General features: G+C 41.3%; 1 long non-coding RNA gene across 1 annotated transcript; it reads right to left on the bottom strand.

Annotated features, from left to right (window-relative positions):
- Positions 1 to 21,851: 21,851 nt before the first annotated feature.
- LOC134466768 (uncharacterized) lies at positions 21,852 to 26,680 on the bottom strand. Its single transcript, XR_010038404.1, has 4 exons — positions 26,254 to 26,680; positions 23,487 to 23,620; positions 22,064 to 22,144; positions 21,852 to 21,949 (listed from the first exon to the last, which is right to left on the bottom strand). It is a non-coding gene; the product is annotated as an uncharacterized LOC134466768 (long non-coding RNA).
- Positions 26,681 to 27,048: the final 368 nt, after the last annotated feature.

Raw genomic sequence — 27,048 nt, 5'->3', positions numbered from 1 at the left:
CGCTTGCGAGACTCATGATTGACCTGAGATTGAGCAAGAAATCGGCCCGACTCCCAAAAAGTCGTGCGAGTGCCGAATCGGGGGAAAAGTCGCACAGTGTAAGCCCAGCTTTAGAGTTTGTAAACAGGTATGAGGTAATTTGGCTGCGTGCGCACCACTGCCTCAAAATCGACCATGCTCCGTTCACTTGTACAGAGACTCGACAGGTGTTTTTTTGAAATAAGAAAATGGATGCTTGCACTAACTTCAGATATGCAGTGGGCACCACAGACACGGGCATTCCTGGCGATGTCATCAGTCAAGTCAATAGTTTAATGTCTTGTAACAACATGTAACAGCAAACATCTCCTATGCTTCAGGAACAGCCACTTCCCTCTCAGAATAGCATAACAAGTGTACTATTTTTTATCAACGTACACGCTTCAGAAAGGCAATTTTTCTCTCTTTAGTGTCTGCACTGTCAGAGAGTATTACATACAGCCTCACCATTCCCTATTTTACCCATGTCTGCAGTTCACCTAGTGGCCGCTGTCCAGAGAGCGCAGCCCGCTCTTTCTGAATGGGGTCTGCACTCCCCCTACAGTGCAGTACCACCCAGAAGAGTGGAGTCTCTCGTAATATCCTTAAAACATCTCTGGTGTGTTTGAGTCACCGATGCATTCATGAGAACGTCGACTCTAAACGGGTCAATAAGGGCTGTGGTAGAACATTAGACTAGAGGTGACCCTGCCCCCCTTTTCACGGCAATCTGTGGCAGGCATTAGGTGCGTTCAAGACAGCATTTTTTTTTAGCCAGGCAGCCAGTTTGCTAGGCAGCAAGCATGCGCACTGTGTCCACGTGAAGCATCCTGGTTAGAATTTCTGTTCACGCTGCTGTATAGGGGAGTGACCTCTGCGCCGCAGTCATGTCACATGGCGTTAAACCATCGCGGGAACACTAAGCAGCGGCGCAGTACCATAAGGGCAACTGAGCTGGCATGGGACCTCCTCCATGCTGTCAATACCCTGATTGGCATTCATAACTGACGTAAATTGCGGGTGGAGTCCACATGTTTGTGAGGCAGTTCACTCGCTGCTTCAAGTGGGAAGCAGAGTTTTTTTTATGTCTTGGGAAATCACGTTAGAAAAAACTGTCCAACTTGTTTGCCAAGCATTCAACCCCACCTTTACTAGACTACGCAGATCTCGTTTTGATCAAGCATTTCCCTGCTTGGTTGCATACGAGACTATTATTTGTAGGTAGACCTGAGAAGTAGAAATGAATGGAGAGGGAGGCTCACCTCTGTCAACAAGTCCGACAGGCGGACAACAGATGCGTCCGTCTATGCCCGTTCTGAACCTTTTTTGCCCAAACGCCCCCTTGGCCTCCTCATAACCTGTCAAGGCAATTTATCAATAAGCCTACCATGTACTGTATAAGCCTGGATTTGAAAAAGTACCATAGGATTTCAACAGTGTTGGGCAAGTTACTGAAAAACTGTAATGCATTGCTGATTACATGTTACTGTCTTTTCAAAATAATCCCTTACACTACATTTAGCAATTTGGGGACCTAAGGCGAATTTAGCTAGGGGGGCCATCGGTCCATCCCATATCACATTTTTTTTTTTAACATAAAATCTCTATTTTTTTTTATTTTTTTTTAATCACGATTTTTTATTTAAAAAAAATAATAATTACAAACATAAAAAACAGGCAAACATTACAACCCTTTCTGGACAGATTTCAATGAATAGGCTATTTGCAATTTTGCATAGGCCTACATTAAATAAACTAAAATGTGAAATTCTCTTTTCACTTTAATATGAGAGCAGTGATGTCCCCCCCCTCACTGAAGTGTTATTTCATGTGTGTGCATGATGCTGTCACCTATTTGAAGTGACGTTGATGTTGGATTTCATGGAATACTTTTAAATGCCGCTTTGGGAAGAAAACAGAGTAGGCGACAGGTGAACTGTCTTTCTGTCAAAACAGTGGTTTGCAGGCATTTGCGTTTTCACGTGGATATTGTCTTCGTGGACCGTAACAGACAAACCGTAAGTTCCATAAACTAATCAATGAGACATTTACTGCATAAACCGAAAAGCGCGCTCTCTGTCAAGCGGTCGCCCCGAACAAACCCTTTAAAAGACGCGTGTGGGTATGATCAACAGTAACACAGCCTTCACTCTCCCTGTGCTCGCGTTAATCGAAGTATCGAAGTAATCTCCTCCACCCACGCTCAAAGCGCGAGTTGCTCTCTTGCCTGCACTTCTCACAGCATTGTCAAAAAAATACAGGGGATTGCCGGTGTTCGGGCTGTTGTTTTCTTCAAAGGGTGTTGTTTCTTTTGAGTGGTGACGCTGTGTAGTCTAACAACAAAAAACAACAAATGTCTTATGCCTTCCTATTTTTTGTGCTCCGCTTGGTGTTATTGACCATGAAGAGTTTGTTGAGTGTGGCGCTTGACAGTTATCCTCCTTATCTGAAGACGTCTTTGTGTGAATGTTTAGGAACTCGGCTAGCACACATGGCACACATGGATGGAATATGCATACAGACTTCTGTGCTTCTGCAGTTGTGTCAGATAATGCAATCAATCAGCTGCGTAGCCGGTTTGCTAACCATTATGGTAGACGTTTTGGTTTGCACGCATGAGCTCCAGGCCAAAACTGAGCTCCAACTGAGCTCCGCCACTCCACTGAGCGACTGCCACCTTGTGGACACAAGAGGGAATCACAAGAGGGAATCACAATTCAGAAACGCATCACGGGAGGGCGGACGGACGGACGGACACCAAAGCCTCTTATAGAGATGCGTGGGACGCATCTAAAAATGGCTTAATAATGTGAAAATGTCCATTAGCACACTATACAAGGACAATAGTTTAAGTGTGTTGCTAAATATGGACATAATTCATATAAATTGATGTTTAAATGTATTTTATCGACTCATATGATTTAGGCAGATATTTAGCCTGACATTTCAAATCTGGTCTTTGATTAATGTGTTACTTCATATTCACACAGTTTTAGTTCATTTTTTGACAGGGGTGAGCGTGGTGTCCGTTCACTTGCATTGACTGAAGGCAGAGACAGCCTGTATAATAGACGGAACACTCAAAAAACCTTCCATGGGAATGAACGAGAGCATTTGGCTAAGCGAACATGGCGTTTGGTGGCGTCCCTCCCACCTGTCCTGTAACGAGAGCCAATTGCTTGTTGAGCTGCGCTGTCACTTATCTCGCCGCCTCGACACAACCCTTTATGACTGCTTGTAGTAGAACTGGGCGGTATACCGTTAAAAAAATGTGATCTCGATTTCACCTACACAAGGTTCTCTTTTGGATGAGAGACATTTTTTTGTTGTTGTTGTTCATACTAGACTATGTGCGTGAACTTCATACTTCGTGTCACACTTCATGCCACTGTTGCTTTTCTACTAGGGAATGTCAACACAATTTAAGATGTTGAAGCAATGCAAATAATTGGTTAATGGGTTAAAGAAGCTGGTGAGAGTGAAGCATAATGAAGAACCCACATGGCATGGATGAATCATGATGAACATTTCAATTAACCTAGCCTACATTTGATCTCACAAAGTTTAATAAAAAGGCTATTCTAATAGGCTACAACAGTTCTCAGATTCTTCACCTGGGGTGGCAAAGTCTATCAATGTTTTTTGTAATCCCCCATGCCTGAGGGACATTATTTATTATGGCAGCCCTCTGGAAGTGGTAGCTTTATTATATTTTTACTTACTTTTATAATGATACCCAGTACATTTTGCAATATATGCCTATATATGGATGTAAGTGTATGCACGTGTCTGTGATGATGGGATATGTCTTTATTGATGTTATAGCACAGACACCTTATGTATTTTAAGGATGATGTACTTTCCTATGAATTATATAGGTCACAATATATCTGTCGTACACTTTTTCAGCAATATAATGCAAGGTTATATTGATGCTGAAGCCTGTAGGAGGGTGGGTCAAATCCTAAAACTTGCTATATCATATCTGCAGAAAATATATGAGTTTGCTAGTTTAATATAAATTATACACTTATTTAGACCCCAAACCCATAACTGTCCAATGGATTTCCATGGAAATCAATGCATTTCAATGTAATGCCAAACACATTACATAACTAAGGTATAGACCAGGGGTCGGGAACCTATGGCTCGCAAGCCACATGTGGCTCTTTTGGGAACTGCATGTGGCTCTCGGACAAACCTGTCATTTGTTTACTCAATAAGCCATGAATAATTTTGGTACGGCACTAAATTAAAAATGGACCTACTGAAATCAAAAAGTTAAGATAATATTCAAAATATAAAGTATGATCGCGCATTTAATCCATCCCAGGTCCGATCAGCTGAGCCAAGCACAGGCCTTCGACGAAGGCTAGGCTACTGTACAGATATGAAAAACGCGTTTTTTTATTGGACAATGCCGTGCCCGCGCTGGGTCGTGTCGTGTGAGATAACATTCCATCCGTAATGCTTTACATTATGATGGCAAATCAAGTGGAGGAAACGCTTGTGAGGGATATAAATGCAGCGCTGTACTTCTCTCGCTTACAGGAAGAACTTTGGGCTGAATCAACTGAGGTAAGTCTTTCCCAGTTTAGTGTGATTGCAGATAACGCATGTCGGTAAGGGATGCGATTTGTACCGTATTTTCGTGAATTACTAAAAATAGACATGTCAGCCACATCTGTAAAATGTTAACCATTGTCAGCGAGACAAAGATGAGCATCCTCTCTTGAAGTTCTCCCTCCCTCCTCATGCACCTTCCCTGTGTCTGTCTGATGGCTAGAATAGAAGCACCCCCGCCATTCTCATTGGCAACTCCGATGCATAGAAGTTAGAAACTTACGGTAATGCACTTAAATGCACATCAGCACATCCACAAGTAGTTTTAGTTCTTCTTTTCGTCAGCTCTCTCCCTTCTTATCCCCAAAGCGTTACTTGTATTCCCTTCTGTGCATGACAATTTGCATTATAAATAATGCCGAAAATGGTATGGCTCTCACAAAAAATATTATTCTTGTCTGTGAGTGTTTGATTAGCAGCACAAAATGCGGCAGTGAAGCAGGAGCTGTTACCTAAGTTGGTTTATAACTAATTGTAAGTCGTTTCCCCTCACATGCTATGGTGTGATTCACAGTTGGTGAACTAGACATTTTATCTTCAAAAGTAGGCTACACTGTGCCACCCTGCATCTATGTGAAACACCCTGGCAATTTGCAACATGATAAACAGAAGAGCAGCAAAGTCAACTGCTAAAGCTAAAAGTTAAAGCTTTTCCCCAAAAATGCTGTGATGTTGTAGCTTTCTAAATGATTAGCCTTTTGTAAAATGTAGGCCTAGGCCTACAGGTCCTTAAAGGTGTACAAAGTATGGGTCCTCGGGCTACCAATTTGTCAATTTTGCAAAACAAATAAGTGTTGAAATTATGCATTTTCACTTATTGTTTCAGATGTAGGTCTACTGACAATGTCCAAATGTCTAAATATTGTAGCCTATTTATTTACTTATATAGTTATTAGAGCTGTGGTGGATAATCACTGATGGCATTTTATCTTATAAGCTTAGTCTACTTAATATTTACAGTATTTAGAGAAACACACTAATTTGTTGCACATTAAAGACCATATCAGCATGTTTAGGTGAATAGGCCTATTTGCCTATCCAAGCCATAGCTTGTGGCATAAGGCCACACACACACACACACACACACACACACACACACACACACACACACACACACACACACACACACACACACACACACACACACACACACGTTACATTTCAGATCTGCATGAAAGGGGGTACTATTTGTTCAAAGTTGTTAGTCTTTTGTAAAAGTTTTTAGCTGATAGTGACTCTCCAGATTTGGTTAAAATGCAGGAAATTGCATCTAATAAACACATGTTTTCTGGGGGAGGACCCCCAGACCCCCGCTAAAAAACATAGATATTTTCTATATTTACTGCCTACCATACCCTTCACTGCACGTCACTTGTATTAATGCTCTAGGTTAGGTACATGAACTGATTAGATTTTGGAGGCCACTTTCAAGATGGCTGGATTCACGATGGCCGAATTTATTTGCTGTTACCAGAATGGCAATGACCAAGTTGTACCTACTAAAGGCCCTGTGTTATGTCAAAGTAGTGTAGTACTGGTAGTTAACTTTTCAATGACTATTACAGTGTGCCACATCGACTTTCAAATCTCTTTGAGACTTGGTCTTACCAAGACCATACTCATGAACGGTCATCCGGATACTTTGCTCCTAAATGTGTGTTACGCCCCTTTATGGGTGAAAACAAACTGAATGTCTCATCAACTTACATGCTACATCGGCTACCCTAAATGAACACAGTACATGCTTCAGTCACGGCCGTTTGGCAATATTATTTGAACAGCCGGCAACACAACACGTTTTCGGCATGTTGCGCGTGAACAACGCTTGTCTACAGGTCCTTATCTTTCGTTTAATAAACCCCAACACCACCAATTGACTTGCATTGCCTGTTTTCCCCCACAAATGGGCGTAATGCACATGGAAAACGTCACGCCGTTCATGAGTATAACAATTAAAATTTCCCAAACGGCATAGTCGACCTGCCTCCCTTTGTTTACTAATGGTTGTATACTTCCCGACAAAGTGGGAGGAGTTCCCAATTTTTCAGAGGTTAGAAACAACTAGAAGCAACACAAGGTGTTGCGTCACTAGGAGGGAACGTTCTGGCTAACAAACAGTACACACAACTGCTTTTAAACCACTAGACTGGACTAAAGGTAACAGGAAAAAAATGTTCATGATGAAACATACTAACTGATACAACCTCCTAACCATCACACCACGGTTGCCCGTATAGCTGCAATTGATTTGCATTGTCAAAATTACACCAAATCTTTTGATTAAAATCAGTCTTGAAAGCTTTGAAGTAATTCAAAATCTTTTGTAATTCAAAAGTTTTTGTTTCTTCACTGCCCATTTATAAAACAAATGGATTCACATTTTTTTCTCTTTGTATATATTTTGTTTCATATTTCCTCTTAAATGACACACTTAATGTTGTAACCATGCTTCATTATGTGACCGTTGTTGGTGCCTTTTTATAAACTTTTGGATATTAAAACAGCATAGTATACTGCACAGTATCAGTAACTTTACCTCACCAAGTCAAATATCTGGCTAAATTAAAAGTTCATTGTTTTACTGTAGGTAATCAAGGATGAGGAAGGAAACAGATGAGATCAGGGAAACAGAGCTGTTGAAAATAGAAAACTTAACCTCATATTTCATGCCAAGTTATTTATTACCGTTTTGAGTATATGTTATAATAATAATATAAATAAATAATAAATAATGTATACTTACTTTTGTTACGCAGGTTTTCTCTTCAATATGCAGGAAGAATATTACCGGTAAGTGTGAAACTCGTTGATGTGGGGTGTGTTCGTGCGTACGTGAGATTGTTTTGATGGTACACTGAAACCATGGTGGTATGATGGTATCTCATCTTGCTAAACAGGTTTGTTATGTATGAAGAAAAAGAACTTTAACTCTTCAAATGTAATATGAAAAAAAGTTATAAGAAATTGCTCTTTTTGTACTTCGTTCCTGAACAGAGTTTCATCAGTCAACATTGACCCGTTTTGAAATGTAAGTGTGTAAAAGCTTCATATGATCCTCAGCCTCAACCATTTCAACACAACACAACATCAGAATGAAGTCCAGTTGGAGTGCTTCCTGGAACTGTCTAGTGTTTTAAGATGGTGCTCTTTGGTGACAGGCTTGGTTGATTTCAAAAAAGTTTTAGAAATACCAAGGCACTCATCTTCTTTGTAATTAAAATGCCTTTATTTTGTTGGGCATAGCATGATTAAAATACTTCGACGCGTTTCGGCATGAAGCCTTCGTCAGGAAGTGTGCAGTTTCTTCTGTGACAAACAGACATAATTAAAAGACATCATGAGTGTTCTCAGGTGTGCAGGGTGGGACCAATAAGCCATTGGCTAACCATTCTTTAACAAAGGTGACATAAAAAAAACAGAAAGACAACAATATCAATTGTGGGCAGCAGGGGGCCTCATTCTACAGTCTCTACAGGTATAATAGAGTATTGGACAGCAAAACAGAAAAAAACATGCATGAAACACATATACTTAGACAGTAGTGTTTACAAGAAGTGGCAGTATTCCATCTCATCATTTAAACCTGGATATTGAGTAGCTTTTAATTTAAAAATCCAGTAGCTCTCTCGCTGATTTAATTGTTTTAATCTATCACCCCCTCTCATTGTTTGTGGTATATGATCAATACCTATAGCTCTTAAAATAGCTGGGTCACTGTTGTGCTGGTCTTTAAAATGACGTGCCATTTTTTTTTCAAAGAGTGGTTAGCCATTGGCTAAATGGTCCCACCCTGCACACCTGAGAACACTCATGATGTCTTTTAACTATGTTTTTCACAGAAAAAACGGCACACTTCCTGACGAAGGCTTCATGCCGAAACGCGTCGAAGTATTTTAACCATGCTATGCCCAACAAAATAAAGGCATTTTAATTACAAAGAAGATTAGTGCCTTGGTTTTTCTAAAACTTTTTTGAAAACAACAAAATACATGTTTACCTATTTAGGCAATTCTAAAGGTCTCAAAAAAGTCTGTGGTGTTGTGGGTCAAAATTGCCCCGGTAGAGACTTTTGGCAGTTGTGCATTTCTGAAAAGTTGTTGGTTGCCCTTCGGCCTCAGTTTGGCAATTCATGGTTAGAAAAATACATTTCTTGGCTTACAATTCATTAGCCAGCATCATGCAAATCCAAGATGGCCGCCGGGCACTCCCCTAAACTACAATATGTCCTACAATCTCTTGTTGTGAAATGAGTACAGTTGCAATTCTGGCGTCTACTCATGTGTTTCCAATGCCAGGGAATCCATCTCCGCATTATATTATAATATTTGTTTGTATTTGGTAAAGTGCCATGAGAAAGTTTGAGCACCCTTATGGAAAATCATTACATCGGTTTATTTAGTATGCTTGCTCCTAGCAATTACTAAGGATCATACAGAACAAAACTGACAGTTTTGTAACAAACGATTCCGATCTATGTAGCAGCATGCCAAATTTGAGCTTCCTACATGGTTTAGTTCTTGAGCTATGGGCTTGTGAACTTTGACAAAAAAAGTGTGAACAAAATGGGCACCCCCCTCCCCCAGTAAAATTGGCTGTAACACGGAGAGTATACATCTTACATTCAAATAAATGTACAGTGTTTCTCTTAAGTACCATGGGTGCACTTGGTAATATTTTCAGAGTTTTTTGAGACCTAAGTGCGCGGCCTCCTGTTGATTTGGCGTGCAATGACCCGTACCCCCTTTTATTCGTTCACCAGACCCGTTTTTCCTCCTTCTTCGGTCTGTCTTTACCCTCATTGAAATGAATGGTAGAATGTTCAGAATGATGATGTCACAAACAGTGGCAGTTAGAGTGAGAGATGACCTGTCCTTGGTTTTTTAATGAAATAAAACAAACCGCTTCACATATTGACTACGTAAAGACATTGTCTTGTCTCCATCTACAAACTGTGTGAAAATAATTAGCCAACTCTTAAAAATGTTTGAGAGAGAGCTGTATTAAAATGTCCCATGAACCCCCTATGTTTAGAAAAGTGTGTGTGAACAGCTTATCGCATGTGCCAAAGATGAACCATTTGGCCTAGAGAAGTTATTTCAGCATTGACATGGAGAGCAGTGTTGTGACATTTAAATGTGTCCATATAATTTCACAACTTGCAAAACTTGAGGAGATATGACTGGGTAAAAATGAGGCAGCATACATTTCTGTAGGTACTGATGCCTAACTGCCAATTATAGAATTTTCATGCATACACACACGCAGCCTTGTAGAACTTTGGAACTCTGCTGTCACCTGGACAACCGTGGCCGAATATGCTGCTTTATCTGCCTACGCCAGGGGTCCCCAACCTTTTTGGCACCAGGGACCGGTTTGAGTCCCATTTTTTTTCGCGGACCGGTAGTCACGCGTTATAATAATAATAATAATAATAATAATAATAATAATAATAATAAATATTATTATCACCACACTATTATTATTAGGCCTATTAGTTATCATTGTTATTATTAATAGGCCTAATAATAATAGTATCAATAGTATCAATAGGGTCTAAAAATAAGGCCTAATCCTTTTCCTTCATTCCATTCAAAATGTGTAACATTCAGTATTTGACTATTAAACTGACAATTACCCCACTAATTTGTGGAGCCATTCTTGGTCATAGAGCTAGTGGTGCAAGGGAGATCACCCAAAACTAGGCTACTACATACTGCTACTATTTTTCACCATGCGAGAATAGGCCCTATGCGTTCTCTGCTCTGGCCATGTTCATTTTCATTGAGGGCATTTTGCGCAGTGAAATTCAGGGCTATTTATGACTGGGTTATAGGTCTCCTGGTTAAGTGGCGCTTCTATTAATTCAAGATCAACCGTTTCCAACAAGCAGTCGTCATTGTTTTCTCGAACACACGACACGGGGAATAGTTGGATGCTGGAGATGATACCGCTGAAGTTTGCCACTAGCAGCTCGTGCCCTCGCGTCGCGTTTGTGTGGACTGCTGCATAACCAGCGTTTGATTCTACCGCGGTTCGAGTGCCTGTGGTTTTATGTGCAATATTTTTAAAACGGCAAAAGGTTGCATGTCATCGCTTGATTTTCTGCTAACGCTGACTTTCAGGAGCTCCTGAAACAAGTGTTGGTCATTATTAGTTGCAACCACAAAACATGTCTCGCAACGCAATTACGTTTGTAACACAGCGTTGTCACAAAACTGAAATACAATAGCAACAAATGATAGAAGTGGATTTCTAAAATAGCTCCCAAAAGTTTGCTTTGCAATGTTCAAAAGCCTTAAAAAGAAAGAGCCGCCCGGAGAAGACAGCCAACTCTCCAAAACGGCCACCATCCACTTTGCATTGCAGCATTGAAATGTAAAGTGGGCGCGACCTCGGAGCATGCGTCTGGCGCATTTGACATTCAACTGATTGGACGGCACAAAGAAAAGTTTGCTTGTTATTGAAAATTAAAATAGCCTACTTGTGCTACGTCTAGGCTAATGCAAATATTAATATGGCGATACTAAAAGTTATATTTGAGATAAGTTCTGCACTGCAGTTCATAACAAAGGCATGTCTTCTGGATTAAAAAAAAACAAAAAAAAAACTTATGTCGTGCGGCCCGGTATCAAATAGTCCACGGACCGGCACCGGTCCGCGACCCGGTGGTTGGGGACCGCTGGCCTACGCAACTGAATCTTCTTTTCTGATTGGCTGATGGGGTTGCAACTAATTCCCTATAACCTGTCAGGCGTCAAACGTGCGACTAAGTTAGGTTATTAATTCTAAACTGCAGGTTGCTATGGCCAAAAAGCCAGTCGTTAGTTCTATCGTATTTGTTTATCAAGTCAAGAGTTAGTCGTTAATTCTATCGCATTTGGTTGTCAAGCCAAGAGCTAGTCGTCAGTTCTATCACATTTGGTTGTCAAGTCAGTCGCCCTAAAAGTTCTACTACATGCATCCGATAGAGGCGCGCCTGATTACGTGCGCACTAAATATTCTGCAGTTGGCATAATTCATAGGTTACAAATTTACAGATAGGCCTAGCAATAGATGACCCTGTACCGAAATTCTATGCACCTGCCTCGCCATCAATTGTATAGAAACAAGTCACCTCATCATCTGCTCCACTCCCATGGTTTTTAAAATGTAGGCTATTTCCCGATGCCTTCCCTTTGTTATTGATCCGAAAACATCCCTTTTTTAATTAGGCTACTCTATTTAGGGGAAGGAACACGTGTGAAAGGGGAAAGGGGAGAGTTATCAAAAATGACCATAGCGTGGGGAATCTCTCTCTCTTTCTCTCTCTCTCTCTTTTACGCACGAAGTTCACAGGTAGCCTGTGATGATCAGCAGGGGGAAATAGAGGCGTGATGCGACATGTGTCGATTCAGCATGTAGAAATGCTTCGCAAGTTTTTGTTTTTAAACTTCCATCCCACCGTGGTATAGGGCCAAAGGAAATTTAAATAATCACAGCGTCGGCAGGTTACCGAACAGCGTCGGCAGGTTACGAAGATTCTAGGCGCGTCAAGTTGGACGCCCGCACAGCAACATTCTATCTTGATAGAACATGGTTCCTACAACTTTACAGACAATAATAGATTAAAAAGTACCCCACCATAACGGCAGATAAGCAGATAAGCAGATAAGCGGGATAACGGCCTTCGAGGTCGACCAGTTATAGAAATTAATGGCTTGGCGGAGGCGCGCGTCGCCAAAGTTTGGAGCCGCCGTCTCGCCATTAATTTCGTATAACCAGTCACCTCGTCTGCCATTATCCCTTACGTGGCCACTGTATACAGTAAGTGGCAGTGGCCTAATGGGTAGGGTGTTGGTCTGTCAGAGGGTTGCAGGTTCGAATCCCACACTTACTTCGCCCTACCCACCCATTGCTGAAAGGCACCTGTAGGTGTGTGTGTGTGTGTGTATGCATAAGCCGCAAGCATACTAATAGCATTGTCTCTGTGGAAATGCAGTCTACTTATATTATTATTCTACGGAAATCCTATGGAAATCGCCATAGACTGCACGCCGGCTTATTTTCGGCGCAGCGTTCTACATAGAGACGCGGTTCGAACGCCAAAACGACCGGCTCGAAAAGGGCTCGCGTGCTTACATTGGAAATTGGCGTACCCCCTTTTATTCGTTCACCAGACTCGTTTTTCCTCCGTCTTCGGTCTGTTTTTACCCTCATTGACATGAATGGTAGAATGTTCAGAATGATGATGTCACAAACAGTGGCAGTTAGAGTGAGAGATGACCTGTCCTGGGTTTTTTAATAAAATAAAACAAACCACTTCACATATTGACTAGGTAAAGGCATTGTCAGAGAAGTCTTGACTGTGTGAACTGTGTGAAAATCATTAGCCAACTCTTAAAAATGTTTGAGAGTGAGCTGTGTTAAAATTTCCCATGAGCCCCCTATGGGGCTGCCCATTCATTTTAGAAAAGTGTGTGTGAACAGCGTCACTAGGAGGGAACGGCCTGGCTAACAAACAGTACACACAACCGCTTTTAAACCACTAGACTAGACTAAAGGTAACAGGAAAAAAATGTTCATGATGAAACATACTAACTGATACAAGTTACAACCTCCTAACCATCACACCACGGTTGCCCGTATAGCTGCAATCACGAAGTGCAATTGATTTCCATTGTCAAAATTACACCAAATCTTTTGATTAAAATCATTCTTGAGAGCTTTGAAGTAATTCAAAATCTGTTTTTGTTTCTTCACTGCCCATTTATAAAACAAATGGATTCACATTTTTTTCTCTTTGTATATATTTTGTTTCATATTTCCTCTTAAATGACATACTTAATGTTGTAACCATGCTTCATTATGTGACCGTTGTTGGTGCCTTTTTATAAACTTTTGGATATTAAAACAGCATAGTATACTACACAGTATCAGTAACTTTACCTCACCAAGTCAAATATCTGGCTAAACTAAAAGTTCATTGTTTTACTGTAGGTAATCAAGGATGAGGAAGGAAACAGATGAGATCAGGGAAACAGAGCTGTTTAAAACAGAAAACTCAACCTCATATTTCATGCCAAGTTATGTATTACTTTTTTGAGTATATGTTAAAATAATGTATACTTACTTTTGTTGACGCAGGTTTTCTCTTCAATATGCAGGAAGAATATTACCGGTAAGTGTGAAAGTCGTTGATGTGGGGTGTGTTCGTGCGTACGTGAGATTGTTTTGATGGTACACTGAAACGATGGTGGTATGATGGTATCTCATCTTGCTAAACAGGTTTGTTATGTATGAAGAAAAAGAACTTTAACTCTTCAAATGTAATATGAAAAAAAGTTATAAGAAATTGCTCTTTTTGTACTTTGTTCCTGAACAGAGTTTCATCAGTCAACATTGACCCGTTTTGAAATGTAAGTGTGTAAAAGCTTCATATGATCCTCAGCCTCAACCATTTCAACACAACAAAATACATGTTTACCTATTTAGGCAATTCTAAAGGTCTCAAAAAAGTCTGTGGTGTTGTGGGTCAAAATTGCCCCGGTAGAGACTTTTGGCAGTTGTGCATTTCTGAAAAGTTGTTGGTTGCCCTTCGGCCTCAGTTTGGCAAATAGAAAAATACATTTCTTGGCTTACAATTCATTAGCCAGCATCATGCAAATCCAAGATGGCCGCTGGGCACTCCCCTAAACTACAATGTGTTCTACAATCTCTTGTTGTGAAATGAGTACAGTTGCAATTCTGGCGTCTACACATATGTTTCCAATGCCAGGGAATCCATCTCCGCATTATATTGTAATATTTGTTTGTATTTGGTACAGTGCCATGAGAAAGTTTGGGCACCCTTATGGAAAATCATTACATCGGTTTATTTAGTATAGCAAGCATACTAATTGTTCTCTCAGTTTATTATTATTATTTAGTATGCTTCCGAATGCCTCTGCTTGCTCCTATCAAGCATACTAATTGTTCTCTCTTGTTCTCTAGTTTATTATTACTCTACAGAAGCCTTATGGAAATCGCCATAGACTGCACGCCGGCTGATTTTTGGCACAGCGTTCGAGATAAAGACAGCGGTTCAAACGCCAAAACGACCGGCTCGAAAAGGGCTCGCGTGCTTACATTGAAAATTGGCGTACCCCCTTTTATTCGTTCACCAGACTCGTTTTTCCTCCGTCTTCGGTCTGTTTTTACCCTCATTGAAATGAATGGTAGAATGTTCAGGATGATGATGTCACAAACAGTGGCAGTTAGAGTGAGAGGTTACCTGTCCTGAGTTTTTTAATAAAATAAAACGAACCGCTTCACATATCGACTAGGTCAGGGATGTCAAACTCAGGCCCGGGGGCCAAATTTGGCCCGCGAAGCCATTTTATTCGGCCCGCGAGATCATTTCAAATATCTATTACAGTTGGCCCACATACACCTTAATGTATAGCGTAACATGACTTGAACATGAAATTTGCTGTGTCACGGGATGTGCAGACACATTTGAACTAACAAATATGATGGGAAAGAGTGTGTGTGAAATTTAACTATGAATATGAAGTGCATGTACACACACGCGACTTCATTCCAGATTTTGATTTTGGCCCTCAGTCAATTTGAGTTTGACACCCCTGGACTAGGTAAAGGCATTGTCAGAGAGGTCTTGCCTCTGACTACAAACTGTGAAAATCATTAGCCAACTCTTAAAAATGTTTGAGAGAGAGCTGTGTTAAAATTCCCATTAGCTCCCTATGGGGCTGCCCATTCATTTTAGAAATGTGTGTGTGAACAGCTTATCGCATGTGCCAAAGATATCCATTTTTTTGACTGGACCATTTGGCCTAGAAAAGTGATTTCAGCATTGACATGGAGAGCAGTGTTGTGACATTTATGTGTGCCCATATCATTTGACAACTTGCAAAACTTCAGGAGATATGACCGTGTAAAAATGAGGCAGCAAATATTTCTGTAGGTACTGCTGCCTAACTGCCAGTTATAGAATTTTCATTCATACACACACACATGCAGCCCGTAGAACTTTAGAACTCTGCTGTCGCCTGGGCAACTCTGGCCTTGCTGCTGTAGCCACTGTATACAGTAAGGCGGTGTTTATACATACCCGGGTATTTTGATATACGCAGACCTTCTCCTTCGGATGTGCCTTTCGTTCACAAACAAACGAAGGTTTTCCCTCTATAAACGAAGCTCCAAAAAAACTCCGGCAAAAGTGGAGATTTTTTAAAATCTCCGGTTAGCGTTTGTATATAAACAGAGATAAACGGAGACTTGAATGGCACTACTTACGGCCTTAACGTATTTATGACAGCTCTCAACAGCACATGTATGCGTATTTGCCTTTGATGTGAACGAACATATTTCGCTAAGCAAAATGTTCGTTTATTAAAATACCCAGGTATGTATAAACAGCACCTAAGTGGCAGTGGCCTAATGGGTAGGATGTTGGTCTGTCAGAGGGTTGCAGGTTCGAATCCCACCCTTACCTCTCCCTACCCACCAATTGCTGAAAGGCACCTGTGTGTGTGTGTGTGTGTATGTATGTATAAGCCGCAAGCATACTAATAGCATTGTCTCTGTGGAAATGCAGTCTAGTTATTTAGTATGCTTGCGAGCAAGCAGAGGCCTCCTAGCAAGCATACTAATTGTTCTCTCTTAGTTTATTATTATTATTATTATTATTATTATTATTATTATTATTATTCTATGGAAGTCCTATGGAAATCGCCATAGACTGCAAGCCGCAGTGTTTTCGGCGCAGCGTTCGAGATGGGGACACGGTTCAAACGCCAAAACGACCGGCTCAAAAAGGGCTCGCGTGCTTACATTGAAAATTGGCGTACCCCCTTTTATTCATTCGTAGCCAACTCTTAAAAATGTTTGAGAGAGAGCTGTGTTAAAATTTCCTATAAGCCCCCTATGGGGCTGCCCATTCATTTTAGAAAAGTGTGTGTGAACAGCTTATCGCATGTGCCAAAGATGTCCATTTTTTTTGACTGAACCATTTGGCCTAGAAAAGTAATTTCAGCATTGACATGGAGAGCAGTGTTGTGACATGTATGTGTGTCCATATCATTTCACAACTTGCAAAACTTGAGGAGATATGACAGTGTACAAATGAGGCAGCACCATTGAGAGTAATGGGCAGCACATATTTCTGTAGGTACTGCTGCCTAACTGCCAGTTATAGAATTTTCATTCATACACACACACATGCAGCCTTGTAGAACTTTAGAACTCTGCTGTCACCTGGACACCCGTGGCCTAATGCTGCTGTGGCCACTGTATACAATAAGTGGCAGTGGCCTAATGGGTAGGGTGTTCCTCTTGTCAAAGGGTTGCAGGTTCGAATCCCACCCTTACCTCTCCCTACCCACCCATTGCTGAAAGGTGTGTGTGTGTGTGTGTGTGTGTGTGTGTGTGTGTGTGTGTGTGTGTGTGTGTGTGTGTGTGTGTGTGTGTGTGTGTGTGTGTGTGTGTGTGTGTGTGTGTGTGTGTGTGTGTGTGTGCATAAGCCGCAAGCATACTAATAGCATTGTCTCTGCGGAAATGCAGTCTAGTTTCTCGTTGAGCTTTTAAAACAGCAACTTCATTTTAACATTTGTTAAACTGTAGGGAAAGAGAAACATTTCAGCAGTGGAAGAATTTTAATAGGTGTTACAGAAACAAAAATAGGCGTGTGCATCAATATGGGCAGTGGCACCCCAAAGAAGGCATACCATTAATATGAAGAGCTCACTTTTGCAGCACAAACGGGTTTTAATGACTTTTAAATAATGAGAAAGGTATACAAAGTAATCTGGAAGTCTTGGACAATGTTTCTCCACAGCCAGAAATGGAAATCCATTTGAGTGGAAAGCATGGAAAGCCACAGGAATGGTCCTTGTGAAAGGAAACTGTAGTTTGTTGAAAAATAGTTAAAAGGGCATGGCTAAAGGATGGTAAGAATGGTAACAGGCACATTCAGAACACCTCCATAGAACTACAAGAAGACTTAGACATGAGTCCTTCCGCGTATACTTTTATCAATGCAAAATCTCCTTGGATGGGTGATGCATAAAAAGAATGTATGCACAAAGCAAATCTGGACAAGCTAAAAGCATTTGGGAAATCATAGCATGGTCAGATGAGACTGAGCTAGAATTATTGGGGGATGGACATGGCAAAAAATGCACACATAAATACTATGACATCTGGTGTAAAGGACATCCTGATATAGGTCTGCATGGCTAGCATACACACTGTAAAATTTATTACAGTTGAGGGCCTCACTATTTCTTTCAAATAGCCCATTTTTCAAAGGAAGATTCAAATGTCAGTCACAACGTTTAAGCTGAGCAGAGTTTGGAGAGTCCAGCAGGACAGTGATTGCACTGCACTGATCAAAATTCAACAATAAGTTCTGTCAGAACCATTTCAGTCAAGAAACACAAAAGAAGATTCTGAATTAAATTTCTTTGTTTGAAATTATGAATTACATGTGGCGGTATAGCTCTGTTCAGAGGAACATGGAAAAGCATTAAGTTAGGGGGCAGCAGCCGTTTAAGGAATTCTCACCCCAGCAGGACAGGTAGAGATACATAACCCCCCATGAACAGAGCCAGAGAATCTCTAACAGGGAGAAGGTTCAGTCTGATTGGTTCCCATTGTAGCCAGTTAGCTTTGCATGCATACTGCAGTAACTATGGAGTGTCCACTAGTTGGCGAGCGTAGGTCAGTCCTTCATGTGGGAAAATGTATGGAATGGAAAGGGGAACCCATATGCTAAATACATTGCTACTGCGATTTCCAGTCACAAATATTATCAACAAAACATTCCTGGTAAGCACTATGACTGTTGTTTAACAATAGGCTGTATTGACAAATCGTTCAGGTGTGTAGTTTTACAGCAGGTTAGAAGATTTCAACCTGTACTCGCTAGCATCCCGCTAATGTTTATGAGCTTTGTGACCCAGTATATAATAATCTAGTGGCGCAAAATAATCGAAACGCTACTCAAATGGGGTCTTATTATTTTTTAAAATAATTTTTTGTCCTGAAATATTAATATTAAGTTCGAAGCTAGAAATTATAATGGTAGAAAACTCCCTTGACACCCATTCATTTTGCACATAGGATTAGGGTTAGCCAGTTGTGTCTAGTAGCTATTTCCGTGAGTGAACACCCACTGACAGAGCCAAGCGACGTGACAGAGAACATGTCACATCATACACAACAAGGTGGAGCAGAGGAGGCGGGGGGTAGCAAAAACCGAGCAGCATACAGCTGTGAGGAAGTGGATAGAATTTAAAAGGCGTGCCGAAGCTGTGTGGCCAATCACTGGGAAGAAAGATTATCAGCTGAGGGACCTGGATCAATTAGGAATGAATGAGATGAAGGGGAGGGCGGCAAGCTTCTTGACTGCCATGGCCTGGCCAGAACTGCGTCAGTACTTTAATTTGTCAGAACCATTTCAGTCAAGAAACACAAGAGAAGAATATAAATGAAATTTCTTTTATAGAAATTATGAATTACATTTGGCGGTATCCATCATTTGCATGTGACGTCAAACGTTCTAGTGGACGGCCACTGGACGGCAAGAGGACGGCAGAGTGCAGCATTAATGAATGGATTCCTATGGGACTCGCAACGTTTAGTAACTCATAACGTAACTTAGATCACCGATAAACTAAACACCGTAAACACACATTGTGCTGTTTGTTACAAAAACAGATAGGGTTACAAACCAGGCGTGACTTTTCACTGGATCTCAAAATAAAAAGAGGAAGCAGAGGTGAATCGCGGCAACCAACTGGAAAACCATCAAGCTACTCGAGTAGCCTGGATGTGCACCACGGTAAGTTTCTCATTTGCCATCCTTTATATCACCATTTGTCTCTTAATTCGTGAACGCTAGTTAATTTAAGTCTAATGTGCAATTTCAATGGCTTTTTTCTGTGAGGTCAATGTAAGATGCTTTCCATGATTAACGTTAGCAGCATCATTACGCTATGATGGACGTATGCTAAGATATTGCAGGCTGTAACGTAAACACGGAATTCATAAAGCTCTTGGTGAAATAGCACGGCTATGACGTTCATACTGTTAAAGTTCCCATGGCATGAAATTTACATGGTCCTTTGGTGCTTTGTATGGGTTTGCGGGGGTGTCAGGATGCTATATCCGCAATTTTTATCAAAATAATGCTGAAATGCGCCATTTAGGCCTCTTTGGTGAAAAGTCTCCTCTCCCTGTGCGTCGATCTGTAATGATATGCAACAGGAGGGGGAGGGGGGCAGGAGGGGGAGTGTCGTTGATGAGCGGGGGCGGAGCCGCGGGCTAAAGCTGCGTTGTTGTGGTGGTGCAGCAGGTTAGCTGTTACCTCGAGTTAGCAATGGCACGTCCAGCACCTGATGGAACGTACTCTCGCTTGCTATTGCCTACCTGCTCATGGGCTTCAGCGCAGGATGCCTCAGAAGGGTGAGTTTGAAATGTTATGTCTGCAATTTGAATTTGTTGAATGGGTAGTTCTGAAGCACTGTTACTTGCCAGTGAGTTTGTAATTACAGCAGCAATCATTCACCACGCAATGACCTGGCAAGTCACCATCATAAATTACAATATTCTTTTTTTTAACTTATGAGCAAACAACCCCATTTGATGTGTGTGTGAGTGATGCACGTTACTGGCATCGCAACTGTCTCTAAACCCAGCAACTTTCTCAGTGTGGATGGTTAGCTTGCAATTGCAAGTCCTTCCCCTTTGTAATGTTATGATGCAACACAAATGTGGTAAAAATGTTATAAATGAACGAGAGGGTAGTTGTCAGGTTATAGTAGACTTTTTACACCTTTGTTTACAACATTGTTCTGTTTCACCACTGCAATGCTTATCATGTATCACAAGTCTGTTTGAGGAGGGTGGTGTATTACATGACAAAAGGGTACTCTATTCTAGTTATGATGTATGCACTTCCTCACCATCGCCTGATCATAAAATGTGTCTACATACAACTTGGCTGCATTTGAAGAGCACCCCTTTGTCCAATAGCCTACATGGCATTCTAAAAATGCATCCATTATGTCTTGTATTCCAGTGATCCCCAACCTTTTTTGCCCTGTGTACCCCCTAATTAATTTTGTCATATCATGAGTACCCCCTCCTTCATGCTCTATATCAGGGGTGGGCAACTTTCATGATAAGGAGGGCCACATTTTTTTCATTGTGAACATTGGAGGGCCAGATGACTGCGGATCTGACTGCAGCTTGCAGATTCGAGGTGCAGTTGGTTGCTCAGTGGCCGCCGAAAAAGTTTGGAAGCAATAGGAGTGTTCTCTGTCAGCCAACAGTGTAATTTTAACAGATTAACTCAGTAGTGGTTTAAAAAAGAAGTTTGTTCATTATAATTTAGTATGTAATAAGTATGGTTTATCTATGGGCCGCACTTAGTAAGGAGGCGGGCCGCATGTGGCCCCGGGCCTCCAGTTGCCCATCCCTGCTCTATATGATCCTCTATACCAATTTGAGTGCACTCCATACATTTGTTAGCATCACATTTTCCATGTACCCCTACTGGTACACGACATACCCCTGGTTGGGAAACACTGTTGTATACAATGGTGAAATAGTCCATGCTCTGTTGACATCACATTTATCCATAGTTGCCAGTTAAGTTTCCATTGTGAAAATCATTGCATCATCTCATGTTTACCTGAGAGTAACCTGGCTGTCAGTATCAGAAAACTCCTTATTTTGTAATAAGGTTAGATGCTAGTGTGGAAACTGAGACAATGCCTACAGAAAGAGATAACATTATGCTGCCTAGCTCAGGTCGCATTACTTTCATTTGACACCATCTGTGCATAGAGCAAACTTGCCATGTCTTATCTTTATCAGATCACTATAACTTGGAGAGAAGGCAGGAGAGCCACAATGCATGCTGGAACTTTTTGTACAGAGTTCAAGATCACCATAAGTGGGTAATTCAATTATGCAGACAGTGTGAAGACAGTGTGCAAATTTATTTACAACAGCATCAAGAATATTAAATTGGAACATGTGAATATTTTATGGAAGGCAAATATTGTACTGAAAGAAGAACAGCAATAACAGTCTCTGTAACCATCTTTTCTATTTTTCCAGCCGTTTCAGGCATTTGTCCAACAGTGATTCGAGTGTCGTCTTGCATATCCATGCCGAGTTCCCCGATGAAGGACGTTGGAACCTCGATACAAGGCTGGCGGTGACCTCCTCTGGCTGGCTCGTCTGAACTGTGCTGACTTGTCTTCTAGGGCACCAACATTGCATCAGTCGCAGGGTTTCTGAAGACCTTTCCACACAAAGCCTACAGGAAAAGCAAAATATTGTTTAGAATGCTATGTCATTTTGGAATTATTGAAGTAACACTATTAAAATGTTATGTCAGAATTAGTTGAACTGAATTCTTTTCAAATCTTACCAAAGGTTGGATTAGCTTTTGATGTTTGCCAGTGGTTGGTGTGCATTTTCATTCTAGAGGACAGCCATCTGTAAGAAGCGTCTGCAAGTACAAAAGACAATGTGTGAACAGAGTGTCCCTCTTATTTTTCATTTAGTCAAGATGGTGAAGGTTAGCCAGTTTCAAGGACAAACCTCGTTATTGTCATTGGAAAGGATATGAAGGGCTCCTTCCTAAAACACTGCAAGAGCCATTTCATACTAATGCCATGAATTGTATTGTATAGTTATAATTACATCAAGTCAAGTATCACCTGAAACCGTGTGTGTGTGTGTGTGTGTGTGTGTGTGTGTGTGTGTGTGTGTGTGTGTGTGTGTGTGTGTTACATTGCCTTGTAAAGCAAATATAGACATCTCAACAGAAGAGTGTTTTCAGGGGGCATAGTCAAGGTATCCACTCCATTATCCAAACTCATGTCTTCTACTTGGGCTTGTGGCCCAACAACCTAGCATCCATGGAGAAAATAAGTTTCCCTGCTATGCACAACAACTAATCAGAAAATGACATTTGAATTGATCTTTTGTGAGTTGTTTAATTGCCCATCTATCAGCATACCACATCATATTTTACAAGGCCACAAGCACAAAGGAGGATGGGAGTTTGGATAGTGGAAAGGAAACAAGGTAGGCCTACATGTTTTGCCATTTAGTGTAATCCTGCTTTAAAAAAGAAAAACAAAAAAAATCAGGCGCTAGAACAACAAGATCCATCTTCTCACCTGCACAGCATATAAGGAAAGACAACATTCTTTGGAGCAACTTGTTCCAGTTAGACAGATGCTGAGGCACTCAAGGTTGCAATTTTTTTACTTTTTTATTTGGCTACAATGCTTACGCGTTTTGGCCCTGATGGCGTTCAGGGCGGATAAATTGCAACCTTTAGTGCAGGGGTCCCCAAACGTTTTTCTCTGGGGGCCACATTATCGCTCCTGACTGTGATCAGGGGCCGGGATCAATGTGGGCTGTATGCTAGGCTGCTGCCTGTTATAGCCATAATTTCTAGCACAAAATAGTTCATCATTACAAGTGATTTGCAAAAGAAGTGAGTACTTCACATGTAAAAATAGCAAGGAAAGGTTAGAAAAATGAGTCACTGACATGAGTGAATGACAGTTTATGAGTGATAGATAGATACAATGTTTTATTATTATTTTTTTCTATGAGGATTGCTTCTTTGGGTCAGTGTAAATGGTGAGGTGCAGAGAGATGTAGGGCCGGTCAAAGGGGCATGGCGGGCCGCATCCGGCCCCCGGGCCTTAGTTTGGGGACCCCTGCTTTAGTGCCTCGATCTGCATCTGTCTACCTGGACCAAGTTTGAGAGACCCTACACTGATGAGCACCACGGAAAAAAGGTGAAGATCCAGAAGCACTCAAATTACAGGTACCTGCTTGTGTTTGATTATTTGGAGCAAATTGGATGATGACTGAATGGGAAGACTCCAACGTAGTGGTGAAGGAGGAGTTTTGCTTCATCATGTTGCCTTCTTCTACTCATCATGACCGTCTGTAACAGGAACTTCTGTAGATGAGAATTGCGGCCATTAGGAAAAAATACAGAATATAACTTTCCATGATCCACAATAAATCTGAAAAGAGACATAAATGTCAAGGAAACATAAACCCAATATTCGACTGCATCTGGCTTTCCAAGCTATTCACGGATAGGAATGAAAACGTGACAGACAGTGGGGGCAGGTTGCATAGCAACACACGTAACTCCACAGCTGCCTGCCCTGGAGCAACGTAAGCTAGACAAGTGATTCGACTGCTGTGTACCCACCAGAGGTTACGCCAAATTTGTTATATGATGAAAACAAAAACGCAGTCAAATGCCGTCACAACCACTAAATAGCAGCCTGTAACAACTGCTTGAAGTCTGTGGATGTGTCAGCTGAGCTCGTGCAGTCACGCACATCTCGCTGAGTGATTACTGTAGCCAGCTACGTTTCAATGCAGTGGCCAGTAGCTCTACACTCGGTATAGTTAGGTGACCAAATCGAGTCAAACGCTTGCCTGGTCAATATGCCAATTCACAAGTTCGGTGTGTATCGCTAGTCACAACTGGGCTTTCCGAACACACGGTTAGTTCTAACACCTGTTAGCTCAAGTTATAACATCCCTAGGTGAAACTACGAACACCAGTGTCCATGGAAATGAATATGTACCGCACCACCACAGCCAACAAAAAGGGTTTACTAAATAAATTGTGTTTTCACCAACAACGTTTAAAAATGCCTTGTTTTCAACCACAGGACCCTCCTTGGTCAACCAACGAAATGTTGAGCAATTTGGTCTTGTTAAATTGGTGTGTAATAGAATAATTGTCAACATCACATTCCTTGTGGTCCGTGTATATTTTCGTTCATTCATTTTTCTATTTTGGATATCAGACGAGAAAGGAATAAGGACTCGTTTATGATGATTTACGCTTGAATATCACGTATGAAATGGAACCAAGCGCCATGTTTTGATATTTAGTAGGTACTGAAAATTAAACGCTGAATCTTAGAAAAGAGAGAAAAGCAATAAAGAAAAACGTCCTTCTGAATTGCGTCTTTTGTTTATTCAGAATTTGGGTGACCTGAGAATAAATCCTGGAAGGCTGGTTGAGCCTTCATTACATGGTTTCCTTGGGGGCGAACGGACTTTGCAGGCATTGTTGATGCAGTATTCAGAGCGTTGCTACACTTCAAAGATGTGGTCGATCTGTGATGAGTGTGCAAAGAATTTGTGTCTGGTTGCGTATCCATATCAAGCAAGCGCCACGAGCATAGCATAGGCTACGCGCCACCACAATTGAGTAGGGCGTCCTAGAGGGGGGAAGAAATATTTACTGTCTATGTTTTGACTTAAACTTATCAACCAATTTAACCTTCGCAACGACATTTCATGTGCTTAGACCTGGTCTCAAGACTTGATTGTATATGGCCATATAGCCTAATAGCGTCCTAATCCAACAGAAGTGCAGCTGTGCGACCGGGACATCTTCGACAGAAAGGGGTAGACCAACTGTCATTGAGAACATTGACAGTTATGACGATCAGCGTCAGTTTCCCAGTTCATTTCCAGCCTTTAGGTGTATCTACCCGGACATATTGCTTTCCAACAATATCACTAACGTTCCAAATACACCAAAGTGAAATTTGTATTCAACGTGCGTAAAACTTGGTATGGAGAGCGCACGCTTCAGCTAATTAGGCCTACACTTGCCAGAATACACAACAGTTTGCGCGAGAAACTTTGGACCATTTGCTCCCTAATGCATATTACTACACGTGAAAGGGTATAATAGGTTATTGATTCCAGAGACTTTAGCCTTTATCCAGGCTATAAAGTTGAGTCCATAACATAAAGGGAATTGTATCACTATTTTATAAGGCTTACGCACGCTCCAATACAGGCCTCACCATCACGACTGCTGCGCATAGGCCGACTAACCTGCACATCGCAAAAAAATATGTTTTTCATCATTCTATTATTTTCCTGTTGTGTCTCTGGCTCCAGCTACTGTTCTGTGTGTTATTTGGTCGCTAGCTAGACCTTTTCTGATGCGGCTCAGACGGCAAACTTTCCTTCCGGGTAAACAGAGGGGGAGGGGTCAGTCAAATGAAATTCAATAAATGAATAGATAAATATTACAAATTGAAAAACGATCAAAAATGTTGTCATTTTTCTATAATGCTATTATGGTATGAAGTAACACATGCAGAAACCAAAATACAGCCATTTCTGCTCGTATTGCTTTAATCAAAACAAGAAGTTGCACCCTTTTTTGAATTTCATATTTCTTTCCAAAATTGAATAATGAATGAACAAAAAAGTACATGGANCCCTTGTTAGCTAGCTAGCTGGATGCCTGTGTTATTTGACGGCAGGGTGGCTAACATAGCCGCTAGCCCGGTCGTCAAGGTTTCATTTCCATCGAAACTATTTAGTTAATTGTGCTCATGCTTGATGTACATGTAAGTTCAAAAGACCATGGTCATATTTTACAGTCGATTTCCCAAGAAAAACAAGACAGAGTATGGCTATTGCTTTTGTAGCAGTGTAGCTTTCATGGCTAATGTATGGTTTTTTTCCACTCCACAGCTAATACTGCAGGCTAGTTAGCCATGACACTGTAATACAGACTGGAAGCTTTTCATGACTTACTTGTTCAGGAGGCTTGGTGGTATTGATCCAGACTTCAGCGTCAGGTGTTGGCCATAACTTGCTCTGTATTGTCCCAGATTGTGAAAGCATTAGTCCGGAAAATGTTCCCTCAGACATTGAACCGGTAGGTATGTGGTGTTCTGCTGGTATTTATAGAGTTTTCAAATGAATGGGCGTGCTAGTGGGTGGAGAGAGGGCGTGGACGAGTTGAGAGCGAACGAGGGCAGGACGTCATCTCGGGCACACACGAGCTTTGCGTCAATTGGATGCTGTGTCAGAGTTTGTTTACAAATTGGGAGGATCCTCCAGCACAGCTCGGTGTACACAGTAACACATTGCAAACCACTGGGATGACTTCAGGAGGTCAGAGTAACTCATTTTAAGGCCCCAAAACATCATAAGGTCAAAATTTTACGCCATGGGCACTTTAAGGTTCAAATGTAAAAATAAACCATGTGTACATCTCTAGCGGTGATTTCCCAAGTAGCTTAGGCCTACTCTCCAGCATGATGCTGTCATGAAATGCCAGTCCATTATCCTTATCCATGCTGGCCTATTTATGACATGCTTAGGCCCACCAGTCTTGGTGTTGTCCTTGTCAATAATAGGCCTATAAAGTGCACCACTTTGTTGTGTTGTCATCCAAATTGTCTGCCCTCTGAAATCACACACATCAGAGGCTTAATGGTTTGGGAAGTGGTATTAAGATTGGAGGGTTGCAGGTTCAAATCCCATCCTACACCTCTCCCTTCACCTCCCATCCAGGCTGTGCCCTTGAGCAAGGCACCTAGCCCC

Source organism: Engraulis encrasicolus, chromosome 17, assembly GCF_034702125.1.
Source record: "Engraulis encrasicolus isolate BLACKSEA-1 chromosome 17, IST_EnEncr_1.0, whole genome shotgun sequence".
NCBI lineage: Eukaryota > Metazoa > Chordata > Actinopteri > Clupeiformes > Engraulidae > Engraulis > Engraulis encrasicolus.
This window is presented reverse-complemented; position numbering and strand designations above follow the sequence as displayed.